Source organism: Phyllobates terribilis, unplaced genomic scaffold (genome assembly GCF_046119375.1).
Source record: "Phyllobates terribilis strain yellow unplaced genomic scaffold, ASM4611937v1 Scaffold_5__5_contigs__length_657084704, whole genome shotgun sequence".
Taxonomy (NCBI): domain Eukaryota; kingdom Metazoa; phylum Chordata; class Amphibia; order Anura; family Dendrobatidae; genus Phyllobates; species Phyllobates terribilis.
In genome coordinates this window covers 201065493-201078106 of record NW_027362765.1, presented here as the reverse complement: position 1 = coordinate 201078106, position 12614 = coordinate 201065493, and positions in this window count along the sequence as shown.

Sequence of the window (12614 nt, the reverse complement as noted above, 5' to 3'; positions counted from 1 at the left end):
TGCCTCACGAGGCCCAGATGCTAAAAAAAAAAAAAACCTCACACAAAGTTACACCATTAAAAAATATAAACATATGCCTTATATTATTCAAAATAATATTTAGAAATCTTGTTAATCCTTCAATGGTTTAACATAATGTAACGCAAATTGGAATAAGTAAAATTCTATTTTTTTTTTTATTAAAATATAGTCTTAGTCCAAAGTTTATAATTTTCAAAAACAGGACAAAACACACCTAAGTTTTTACACAATTTCTTCCAAAAATAGAAATATATAGTCATACACTACTGCTCGGGTGCATGGCCTAGCTCATCAGGGAAGGAGCACTATGTGGATATCAAATTTTGATGGAATGATTTCCCATCGCCATACTGCACTTGCAGAGCTTCTGATGTAATTAATAAGTTTTAGCATATGTTGTCTGTTTTATTATTTTTTTTTCAAAGTGGTGGGAAAAAAATGAAGAAATTCGTAGAAAAAAAAAAGTGTGTGTCGCCATGTTCTGAGATTTATTTTACTCACTTATATTTTCATTTTTCGGTCGATGGAGCTGTGCAAGGACTTGTTTTTGGCATCCTGCACTTACGTTTTGATTAATACCATTTTGGGATAGATACATTTTGACTGCTTTGTATTACATCTTTTTGTTACGGCGACAGAACAGCAACTCTGGCAGTTCGATGATTTTTTTTTTCTTTTTACAGTGTCTATCATATGGGTTTATTAATTATAATTTTGATAAATTAGACCTTTTATGTAGTTTTTATTAGTATCATTTTGGACAGTGTGGTTTTTTGCATTTTTTTTAAACAATGAATTAAAAGTAGCGATTATGACATTTTTCTTTTTATGGTGTTCAAAAGACGGAATAAATTGTGTTTGTTACAGTCATAAATTTGTATAGTTCATTCATATTTTAACACTTTTTTTTTTTATAATAAAATTCAATTTATTTTAAAGGTTTTATGCACTGCCATATTGTAAGAGCCGTATTTTTTTCCCTATTAATAGTGTGTGAGGGTTTAATTTTTTACATAATGAATAGTAGTTGATCAAGTGAGCAAATCTCATGCACCATCGGTTGATTCTGTGCTAACTTGGTGTAATCTCCCACAGGAACCAGAAAACAGCAAAAGTTCCAAGCAATCCGTGACACCAAAAATAACTTATGAAAAAAACAACAACTTTTATTCAATCTTTAAAAAAACAGCATAGCAACATTAAAACAAGATAGACAAGGCAACGTTTACGCTATATTTGGTCTGAAATCTAGAAATAATAAAAAGTTATTTTTGGTGCCTCAGATTCCTTGTACTTATGATAAATGGTAATGTTTATTGGGACGATTTTGGGGTTCAAGAGACAATCACTTATTATTCTATATTAATCGAAATGATCATGAAACAGCAATTCTGGCTTTTTATTGAGGGAGGGGGGGTTGGGGGTGGAGGAGCATTCAAGAAGTTGTCCACTACTTTTTATAATGCCCCCAATGTATTTAACCTGTGGAGAGAATATTTTTTGTAATTAACTAGCGTTGTGTTTATTGCCTGTGAGCAGCGCCATCTAAAAAAATAGGCATCACATGACCCACGGCTGGAGCCGGCTCTTGCTTCCACTGATGTCACGTCGAGGCGTGACTCAGTGATGCGCTCCCGCGGTGGATGCTGGGCTGTGGGTGGGGTTTCCCCGTACGTCACAGCCCAGCATCCACCGCACGCTTCCCTCTCCTGCATTCATTGGGAAAGCGCGGTGAATGCTGAGCTGTGACTCGTGGGGTAACCCCACTCACAGCCCATCACTCACGGGGGAGCGCAGCACTGGGTCACGCCAGATGCAGTCGGAACTTGACGTGACATCAGCGGATGTCAGGGTCGGGGGTAAAGTGATGCCTGTGAGCTCGTTTGCATTGTTGGGTCTGGTGTCTCTCATCTTTCTCTTGCTGGCCAATCAAGCACAGTGATACTGTTGTTTTTAAACCAGGTATTGGAACTTTTGGCAGTGGGGACAGGTGGCAGGTCATGCTGGAGAATGAAATTTCCATCTCCAAAAAGCTTGTCGGCAGAGGGAAGCATGAAGTGTTTTAAAATTTCCTGGTAGACGGTTGCGCTGACTTTGGTCTTGATAAAACACAGTGGACCTACACCAACAGATGACGTGGCTCCCAAAACCATCACTGATTATGGAAACTTCACACTAGACCTCAAGCAGCTTGGATTGTGTGCCTCTTCACTCTTCCTTCACACTCTGGGACTTTGTGGAGTGTATCAATGACTGCCTTCTGGACATCTGTCAAGTCAGCAATCTTGCCCATGATTGTGGAGCCTACTGAAACAGACTAAGGGACCTTTTTAAATGCTTAGGAAGCCTTTGCGGGTGTTTTTTGTTAATTATTTTAATTTACTGAGATAATGACGTTTGTGCTTTTATTGGCTGTAAGCCATAATCATCAACATTAACATAAATAAAACACTTGAAACAGATCACTCGGTTTGCAATGACTATATAATATGAGTTTCACTTTTTGTATTGAAGAACTGAAATAAACTTTGATGATATTCTAATTTAGTGAGATGCACCTGTATGTGCATTTGTAGTATCCCAAATACATATAAAAGTTTTAATAATCAGAGTATCTAACTTTTGATTAATATTATTCTCCATTGCAAAGTTATAAACTTTGAGATAAACTTAATTGCTTCCTAAACACCATCTTGCAGCGCTGTTTCATATGGCCAGTTCAAACTCCTTTGAAAATGGAGTGTAGCTTGGCTGAGTGGCAATTGAAAGGAGTGTCCAGAGTAGGTGAAATTCCCTTGCTGAGTAAGGGCTGAAGAGCAGAGTTTGTAACTAAAGTATGGATCGTGGCTGACTGGCAGTCAAAAGAAGCTTGTAAGATTTATAAAAAATAAAAAACTAAAAAGTTTACTCTTTAAAGGGTTGGTCGTCTACTTGGTCAAGTTCTTTTTAAATACCACCCCCACATTAAAATAAAAGCACCTCCCAGATTTTGACACATGAACGCTGCAGTGAATCAACTGTTGCTGACCGACTGGTACCTTTAGTTTCATCTCAAGAAATACTGATGAGCAGCAGCCAATCAGCTACTGCTGCTTGGCTGCAGCGTTCAAGTAACAATGTCACGCAAGCACTAGGAGTCCTGATGCAGACATCACTGGAATGGCAGTGGGGTGTATAAGCTTTTCCTATTTGACTCGGGTACATGGACATTTAAAAAGAGGACAACCAATTCAAGAATGCCAGGCTTTAGCAGTTAGGATTAGAAATTACATTTACTGTATTTGCGGACCATAAAACGCACCCCAAAATTTGGGGAGGAAATTAGGTATAAAATGGTGGTCCATCTTATAGTCAGATTTTACTGTAGCTTACTGTGGGGGGAGGGGTGAAGTAGCTGAGGTTGAGCGGGTCTCAGGAGGCCGGCGGCTTCAGAGATCTCAATCTGCGCAAGTGCCGCATCTGGCAGCCATTTTCCCAGAGAACACCGTAGGGAAATCAATGGTAAAGGGACTCCACCCACCGCTGACATTTTATGAAAGCCCACTCTTGGCATTCTCTTGATGAGCTTCAAGAGGTAGTCACCGGAAATGGTTTTCATTTCACAGGTGTGCCCAGTCAGGTTTAATAAGTGGGATTTCTTGCCTTATAAATGGGGTTGGGACCATCAGTTGTGTTGTGCAGAAGTCTGGTGGATACACAGCTGATAGTCCTACTGAATAGACTGTTAGAATTTGTATTATGGCAAGAAAAAAAGCAGCTAAGTAAAGAAAAGCGAGTGGCCATCATTACTTTAAGAAATGAAGGTCAGTCAGTGCGAAAAATTGGGCAAACTTTGAAAGTGTCCCCAAGTGCAGTTGCAAAAACCATACAAAGAAACTGGCTCACATGAGGACCGCCCCAGGAAAGAAGACCAAGAGTCACCTCTGCTTCTGAGGATAAGTTTATCCGAGTCACCAGCCTGAGAAATCACAGGTTAAAAGCAGCTCAGATTAGAGACGTCAATGCAACACAGAGTTCTAGCAGCAGACACATCTCTTCAACAACTGTTAAGAGGAGACTTTGTGCAGCAGGCCTTCATGGTAAAATAGCTGCTAGGAAACCACTGCTAAGGACAGGCAACAAGCAGAAGAGACTTGTTTGGGCTAAAGAACACAAGGAATGGACATTAGACCAGTAGAAATCTGTGCTTTGGTCTGATGAGTCCAAATTTGAGATCTTTGGTTCCAACCACCGTGTCTTTGTGCGACACAGAAAAGGTGAACGGATGGACTCTACATGCCTTGTTCCCACCGTGAAGCATGGAGGAGGAGGTGTGATGGTGTGGGGGTGCTTTGCTGGTGACACTGTTGGGGATTTATTCAAAATTGAAGGCATACTGGATCAGCATGGCTACCACAGCATCTTGCAGCGGCATGCTATTCCATCTGGTTTGCGTTTAGTTGGACCATCATTTATTTTTCAACAGGACAATGACCCCAAACACACCTCCAGGCTGTGTAAGGGCTATTTGACCAAGAAGGAGAGTGATGGGGTGCTACGCAAGATGACCTGGCCTCCACAGTCACCAGACCTGAACCCAATCGAGATGGTTTGGGGTGAGCTGGACCGCAGAGTGAAGGCAAAAGGGCCAACAAGTGCTAAGCATCTCTGGGAACTTCTTCAAGATTGTTGGAAGACCATTTCCGGTGACTACCTCTTGAAGCTTATAAAGAGAATGCCAAGAGTGTGCAAAGCAGTCATCAAAGCAAAAGGTGGCTACTTTGAAGAACCTAGAATATAAGACATATTTTCAGTTGTTCACACTTTTTTGTTAAGTATATAATTCCACATGTGTTAATTCATAGTTTTGATGCCTTCAGTGTGAATGTACAATTTTCAAAGTCATGAAAATACAGAAAAATCTTTAAATGAGAAAGTGTGTCCAAACTTTTGGTCTATACTGTACATATATATATATACACACACACACACACACACACACACACACACACAGATATATACACATATATAATCATCTCTGCCACTGCCAATTCAAATTGTTGTTACAAGCCTTGCTCCAGTACAAAAAAAAAAAAGTGTCTAATATATAAAAATAATTACAGAAAGGAGAACAAAATTCAAAATATATTTTAGTGGTGATGAAAAAAAAAATTATAAAAAGGAAAAAAGTTAAAAAGGCGATAGGAAAATAAAAAAAATATACCTACCAATATCACCTGATATCAGTAGGAAAACAAAAAATTAAACCCATGTATCACAAAAAAAAGTTCAAAACTGTTAGTATCAAAAGTAATAATAGTAATGTGACTGGTCTGGAACGGGGGTAAATGGCCCAGTCTTGAACTGGTTAAAGGGGCCTTCCAGTATTTAAAAAGTATCATCTATACATAGAACTGCTATGACACCCTATCTTTCACGAGATTGGGGGACTTTAGTTCCCTGTTGGAATGGAGTGGCATTGTGCATATTCAACCACTGATTAGTGTTGAGCGAGTATGTTCTGTCCGAGTAGGCTCAGGCCGAGCTCCAAGCATTTATAGCTGCTCAGTGATATGCTTGAATCCCTCCCGTGTGCATGATTTGCAACTGTTTGGCAGCTTTATTACATGTGAGGAATGTGTAAGAAATAGACATTCATCACATGTAATAAAACTGTCAAACAGTCGCAAATCATGCACACGGGAGTGATTCAAGCATATCACCGAGCAGCTGTAAATACTCCGAGCTCGGCCCGAGTGTACTCGGTGAAAGGGTTAACAGAACATACTCGCTCAACACTACCACTGATCCATTCATTCAACACGCAACAAAGAATTTGCAATATCAAGAAGTCTTGCAGTTAGGCCACGACCCCACGATCAGTATTCAGTCAGTATTTTTTGTCAGGAGTTGGAACAAAACCGGGAGTGGGTGACAAATTCAGAATTGGTGACTTATTTCTATTATACCTTTTCTCTGATTGTTACTCACCTGGTATTGGCTCCCACTCCTGAGAAAAAATACTGACCGAACACTGACCAAATACTGATAGTGGGGCCGTGGCCTCATAGAAATCACAGGATTGACAGACATGTTAATGATAGGTAAATGATGAAAAAATGCAACATGCAGGAATACACACACTTACAGTGGTGGCCAAAAGTAATGGCACCCCTGCAATTCTGTCTGATAATACTCAGTTTCTTCCTGAAAATGATTGCAATCACAAATTCTTTGGTATTATTATCTTCATTTAATTTGCTTGCAAGGAAAAAACACAAGAGAATGAAGCAAAAATCAAATCATTGATCATTTCACACAAAACTCCAAAAATGGGCCAGACAAAAGTATTGGCACTCTCAGCCTAATACTTGGTTGCACAACCTTTAGCCAAAATAACTGCCAACAACCGCTTCCGGTAACCATCAATGAGTTTCTTACAATGCTCTGCTGGAATTGTAGACCATTCTTCTTTGGCAAACTGCTCCAGGTCCCTGATATTTGAAGGGTGCCTTCTCCAAACTGCCATTTTGAGATCTCTCCACAGGTGTTCTATGGGATTCAGGTCTGGACTCATTGCTGGCCACCTTAGAAGTCTCCAGTGCTTTCTCTCAAACCATTTTATAGTGCTTTTGGAAGTGTGTTTTGGGTCATTGTCCTGTTGGAAGACCCATGACCTCTGAGGGAGACCCAGCTTTCTCACACTGGGCCCTACATTATGCTGCAAAATTTGTTGGTAGTCTTCAGACTTCATAATGCCATGCACACGGTCAAGCAGTCCAGTGCCAGAGGCAGCAATGCAACCCCAAAACATCAGGGAACCTCCGCCATGTTTGACTGTAGGGACCGTGTTATTTTCTTTGAATGCCTCTTTTTTTTTCCTGTACACTCTATGTTGATGCTTTTTCCCAAAAAGCTCTACTTTTGTCTCATCTGACCAGAGAATATTCTTCCAAAACGTTTTAGGCTTTCTCAGGTAAGTTTTGGCAAACTCCAGCCTGGCTTTTTTATGTCTCGGGATAAGAAGTGGGGTCTTCCTGGGTATCCTACCATACAGTCCCTTTTCATTCAGACGCCAACGGATAGTACGGGTTGACACTGTTGTACCCTCGGACTGCAGGGCAGCTTGAACTTGTTTGGATGTTAGTCGAGGTTCTTTATCCACCATTCGCACAATCTTGCGTTGAAATCTCTCGTCAATTTTTCTTTTCCGTCCACATCTAGGGAGGTTAGCCACAGTGCCATGGGCTTTAAACTTCTTGATGACACTGCGCACGGAAGACACAGGAACATTCAGGTCTTTGGAGATGGACTTGTAGCCTTGAGATTGCTCATGCTTCCTCACAATTTGGTTTCTCAAGTCCTCAGACAGTTCTTTGGTCTTCTTTCTTTTCTCCATGCTCAACGTGGTACACACAAGGACACAGGACAGAGGTTGAGTCAACTTTAATCCATGTTAACTGGCTGCAAGTGTGATTTAGTTATTGCCAACACCTGTTAGGTGCCACAGGTAAGTTACAGGTGCTGTTAATTACACGAATTAGAGAAGCATCACATGATTTTTCAAACAGTGCCAATACTTTTGTCTACCCCCTTTTTTAGGTTTGGTGTGGAATTGTATCCAATTTGGCTTTAGGACAATTCTTTTTGTGTTTTTTCATTGAAGACAAATTAAATGAAGATAATAATACCAAAGAATTTGTGATTGCAATCATTTTCAGGAAGAAACTGAGTATTATCTGACAGAATTGCAGTGGTGCCAATACTTTTGGCCACCACTGTACATACCTTGGCACGCTATTATTAAGGTTATTAAAGAGGTTGTCCATGTTTTTTTTTTTTTTTTTTACAAAAGTCTGCTGTCACAGTGACTGCAGACTTGCGAACCCCCAGAATATGCAGCGTGTGCTCAGAAGATTCTCCGGTAATGGAGGAAAGACCGGGCAGTCATGTGACCGCAAGTATTTAGATTAGACAAGCGTGGCCTTGCTCAATTCACTTGTACTGAGTGAGGCCGCACAAGTATAGTCAGAATGTGTCCAAAACCACCGGCATCAGAGAAGCCTCAACGCGCGCGGTCATCAAGATCCGCAAGTGGCAACTCCCTTTGTAATTGCTGACCAATGACAACTCAGATGTGCTCAATAGGAGACAAGTCTGGAGATGCTGTAGGCCATGGTAGCACGTTTAGACCACGCAGTCAGCTCACAGTAGCACAAGCAATCTGTAGCCTTTTGTTGTCCTATTGAATAAACAGCCCTTGCTAAATTTTGTATGAATGGTTGTACCAAATCATTTTAACGCCAAGCTGTTAATATACCCAGACTGAAGGCTAGAAGGGAAACAGGCTACTACACATTATGCCACCTCACATAATTCCAGGAGTAGGACCAGTGTTACGTTCTCTTGTGAAGGCCTCTTCATTGACCTCACGCCACCCTTGTTAAAGACTATTATGATACAGAGCAAGACTGCAACGGAAGCCTGATATTCAGCATGGAGTCCTGCTTTTGTCTTGGACGCAAGGATAGCTGGAGAATGGTGTAGTCCAACTGGGTAACAGGATAAATAAACAGACCTTCACGAGGCCACATCATACTTGTCCTACTCTCAGGATGATGGTGTGGGATGGCATAATGTACGAGACAGACCCCCTCTAGTCTTCATTCCAGACACACATACAGCCCAGCATTACATTGGAGAAATTGCCATACCCCTGGTTTCTCGGCTCCTTCAAAGTGTCCCGGGGAAGTTTTGTAAAAAAAAAACTAACAAACAAAAAAAACACCACACCAGGCCACAAGATGCTTGAGCCACTGTGAGCAGCCTGCATGGACTAAACTTATGACCTAACTCACCAATCCTACTCTACATTACTAGTGCAGAGAAAAGAAGAGATCCATAAGTATAAAATAATTTTATTTAATCAATAAATAAAAGATAGGAAACAATATTAAAAATAGATATGGTTAAAAAATAGAGTGCCCAGTATGAGGGACTAGCTCCTGACCAGGAATAAAATTATAATGAAGGCTCATAAGTTATTAAACTATCATAGTACAATAAATCAGCATTTATAAAAAAACACAAACTCCCTAACAACAAGTTTATCAGCATAGTATATATGATTAATGGCTATCTATAGTATAGCAGGTGCAATATAGGATTTTATAATGGGACATAAATTAACCCTATGTTTAGATCCAAATAAATAATGCCCCAACATTAAAGGAAGCCATGGTGGTGGTTAGAAACACTGAACAGAAGGGCTTTTGGTGTTAAAAGTCGTATACCTGGTAAGGATGGTGCCAGGAAAGGAGCCAAAGTAAGAAATAACCAGGACCCAGTACAGGACTCTGTCCCTCTTCACCCTGATGCGCGTTTCGCCCGCTTGCTTCTTCCAGAGGCGTGTCAGGGTGAAGGGAGGACGCCTTTTTAAAAAGCAACATAGTCTATCAGAATGCTCAGAGAAGATGGAAAAAGAAGAAAAAAATAAGAAAATACCCACCGGACCTTATCGGCGCACGACGCATCCGCTCCTCCCCTAGGTGAAAGGAGGCTTCCGGCAGATGCGCTCACTGGCCCCCATGCTGTCAGATTAGAGCGCTCCCGGAAGCCTACGGGGATAGAAAAAGATGCTATGCTGATAAACTTGTTCTTAGGGAGTTTTTTTGATAAATGCTGATTTATTGTACTATGATAGCTTAATAACTTATGAGCCTTAATTATAATTGTATTCCTGGTCAGGAGCTAGTCCTTCATACTGGGCACTCTTTTTTTAACCATATAGAGTACAGACCAAAAGTTTGGACACACCATTTAAAGAAATTTCTGCATTTTCAAGACTATGAAAGTTGTACATTCACACTGAAGGCATCAAAACTATGAATTAACACATGTGGAATTATATACTTAACAAAAAAGTGTGAAACAACTGAAAATATGTCTTATATTCTAGGTTCTTCAAAGTAGCCTCTTTTTGCTTTGATGACTGCTTTGTACACTCTTGGCATTCTCTTGATGAGCTTCAAGAGGTAGTCACCGGAAATGGTCTTCCAACAATCTTGAAGGCGTTCCCAGAGATGCTTAGCTCTTGTTGGCCCTTTTGCCTTCACTCTGCGGTCCAGCTCACCCCAAACCATCTCAATTGGGTTCAGGTCTGGTGACTTTGGCGGCCAGGTCATGTGACGTAGCACCCCATCACTCTCCCTCTTGGTCAAATAGCCCTTACACAGCCTGGAGGTGTGTTTAGGGTCATTGTCCTGTTGAAAAATAAATGATGGTCCAACTAAACACAACCCGGATAGAATAGCATGCCGCTGCAAGATGCTGTGGTAGTCATGCTGGTTCAGCATGCCTTCAATTTTGAATAAATCCCCAACAGTGTCACAAGCAAAGCACCCCCACACCATCACACCTCCTCCTCCATGCTTCACGGTGGGAACCAGGCACGTAGAGTCCATCCGTTCACCTTTTCTGCGTCGCACAAAGACACGGTGGTTGGAACCAAAGATCTCAAATTTGGACTCATTAGACCAAAGCAGATTTCTACTGGTCTAATGTCCATTCCTTGTGTTCTTTAGCCCAAACAAGTCTCTTCTGCTTGTTGCCTGTCCTTAGCAGTGGTTTCCTAGCAGCTATTTTACCATGAAGGCCTGCTGCACAAAGTCTCCTCTTAACAGTTGTTGAAGAGATGTGTCTGCTGCTAGAACTCTGTGTGGCATTGACCTGGTCTCTAATCTGAGCTGCTGTTAACCTGCGATTTCTGAGGCTGGTGACTCGGATAAACTTATCCTCAGAAGCAGAGGTGACTCTTGGTCTTCATTTCCTGGGGTGGTCCTCATGTGAGCCAGTTTCTTTGTAGCGCTTGATGGTTTTTGCAACTGCACTTGGGGACACTTTCAAAGTTTGCCCAATTTTTCGGTCTGACTGACCTTCATTTCTTAAAGTAATGATGGCCACTCGTTTTTCTTTACTTAGAATTTGTATTATGGCAAGAAAAAAGCAGCTAACATTCTATTCAGTAGGACTATCAGCTGTGTATCCACCAGACTTCTGCACAACACAACTGATAGTCCCAACCCCATTTATAAGGCAAGAACTTATTAAACCTGACAAGGCACACCTGTGAAGTGAAAACCATTTCCGGTGACTACCTCTTGAAGCTCATCGAGAGAATGCCAAGAGTGTGCAAAGCAGTCATCAAAGCAAAAGGTGGCTACTTTGAAGAACCTAGAATATAAGACATATTTTCAGTTGTTTCACACTTTTTTGTTAAGTATATAATTCCACGTGTTAATTCATAGTTTTGATGCCTTCAGTGTGAATGTACAATTTTCAGTCATGAAAATACAGAAAAATCTTTAAATGAGGTGTGTCCAAACTTTTGGTCTGTACTGTATATTTTTAATATTGTGTTTCCTATCTTTTATTGATTGATGAAATAACATTATTTTATACTTATGGATCTCTTCGTTTCTCTGAACTTGTAATTTAGCGCAGGACTGGTGAATTAAGAATTTGTTTGAAGTGCCATTTTTTGCATATGGATATCCAGTTTTGATGCTAAACTTAGGACCTGCAGCATCTCTGGTCTTGTCTAACATGGAGCACAAGGGAGTTGCCAGCAGCAGATTGTAATGATTTAAGTGCCTAAGTGTACTCAACATGGCAGAGGATTCTTTAGACACCCATTAATCATTGATAACATGCCAAGGCGTGTAGGTGCGTGTATTTCAGCGTGTGGCACTCATACTCCATAAATCAAGATGTTTGTTGCTTGCATTTTATTATTATTTGCTTATCATTAACATGTCTGTCTATCAATCCTGTGATTTTCATAATTCTACAACTTTTTCTCCTAGCTGTTCAAGGAGCAACATTTCTCCTGGCGGAGAGTGACATGTTAAGATGAGGAGATTTTTAAGCCGCAATGCTCCTCTGGGAAATATGCAAATTGTCTCTTCAGAGAGGAAGAGAATTAGAACTCTAGTGCCACCTATTGGAAGTAGCAATCCTAAAAGTCAATAGTGACCCTTTAACCAGCCGAGTCACATGGTTAAGGATAATCGCCATAACCAAAATCTCAATTTGCAGACACTGTTTTGGGGTACTGCCCCTCGTCAGTGCAAAGCTAGATGTTGAAATTCTGAGACTGCTGGAAATCGCCAAAAGTCCAGCTGGACCCTCAGCGATATAGAAGTTATAGTAAAACAGTAAGACTTTATTAAGATAGTACGAACATAGAAGGTAGTAAGAAGGTAGGTGATTATTTGTTATTACCAAAATAATCCTTTAAAAAGGTCAAAATAACTTTTTCAATTTCCTAAAAGGCTGCGCACCCATGATCAGGAATAGCAGCGTTTTGGACGCCGCTCACCTGCACTGCATCCAAAATAGCTGCATTCTACTTTACAAGCAAAAATAGGCTGCTTCCAAAACGCTGCAATATCCTGACCAGGAGCCTAATACATACATTAAAAAAAAAAAAACGCACATCTGTACATAAAGGTTGAGAACCTGAACATTGCATCCTAAGAAATCAATATTTATGTATCCAGTTTTTATACATGTGAAACAAAAATTCAATTAAATCCATCTGGAAATCATTCCAA